Here is a 1,066-nt window from a genome sequence, read left to right on the forward strand (position 1 = left end):
TTAAAATGTGCATATGAATTTGTTGTGCTGACTTAGAATAGCAGCATTTTAGAACTAACAGGCAAAGGAGATGGATCACTTAGCCCAGCTCTCTCCTGTTACACAAGGACTTCAGATCTTGAGAAGGCATTTTGCTCTGTCCAATGTGGTAGTCACTAGCCATATATGAAATAGAAAATTCTATTCCTTAGTCACACTAGCCACATTTCAAGTGCTCAGTAGCTACACATGCAGCTAGTAGCTCTATACTAGTGCAGATTCAGAACATTCCCCTCATCAGGGAAAGTTTTACTGGGCAGCACAGGGTTAAAAGACTTGCCCTAGGCCATCAAGCTCTTCAGTGACAGAACCAGAACTTCCAGTTCCTGGTCCTCAGATCCCACCATTCCATTTTTAAAAGGCAAAATATGATAAATTCCTTATTCTATCCATAACAGTTAACTTTTTGTACAAGGCATTGTGCTAAGTATGGAGTCTGACCTCAATACAATTTTGAGAAAATTACCTTAGGTTGGTTGTTACACATATGAAATTTCCTGAAGCTTTGAGTTGGAGAGCAATGGGGAAAATGGCACTGGGGGGAAATGGGTGTAGAATCATAGAAGATTGATGGGAGTAGAAAAGACCGGATGGAGCCTGGGAGACCAGCCAGGAATTGAGGTGTGAGCTGAAAAGTGTCTCATGCTTCTGGGAAGGTCAGAGGGACTGGAGACATTTCAGTAAACACACACACACACATTTACACACACATATACATTAAATAGCTGGAGGCCAGGAAGGAGACATGACTAACACAACTGCCACGACCTATATAGGCAGCAACCCACTTAAAGTAATTTGGTAACATTCGTGTCTTTAATACGACATGTGGCACACATGCAAAAAGCGTTTTTAAAACCATTACATTAAAAGCGAAATTTCTTTTGAGACTATACCCAACTCTCTGAAGTGCCTTTTGTTATCTAACTCATTTCTTTTTTAATTTAATAGTTTTAAAAACATTTTTGTGTCGCATGTCATGTTGTAGATATGCATGTGTCAAAACAAGAGTCACGGCATGTTTAAA

Source organism: Artibeus jamaicensis, unplaced genomic scaffold (genome assembly GCF_021234435.1).
Source record: "Artibeus jamaicensis isolate MK-2021 breed Jamaican fruit bat unplaced genomic scaffold, CSHL_Jam_final contig_585, whole genome shotgun sequence".
NCBI classification, from domain to species: domain Eukaryota; kingdom Metazoa; phylum Chordata; class Mammalia; order Chiroptera; family Phyllostomidae; genus Artibeus; species Artibeus jamaicensis.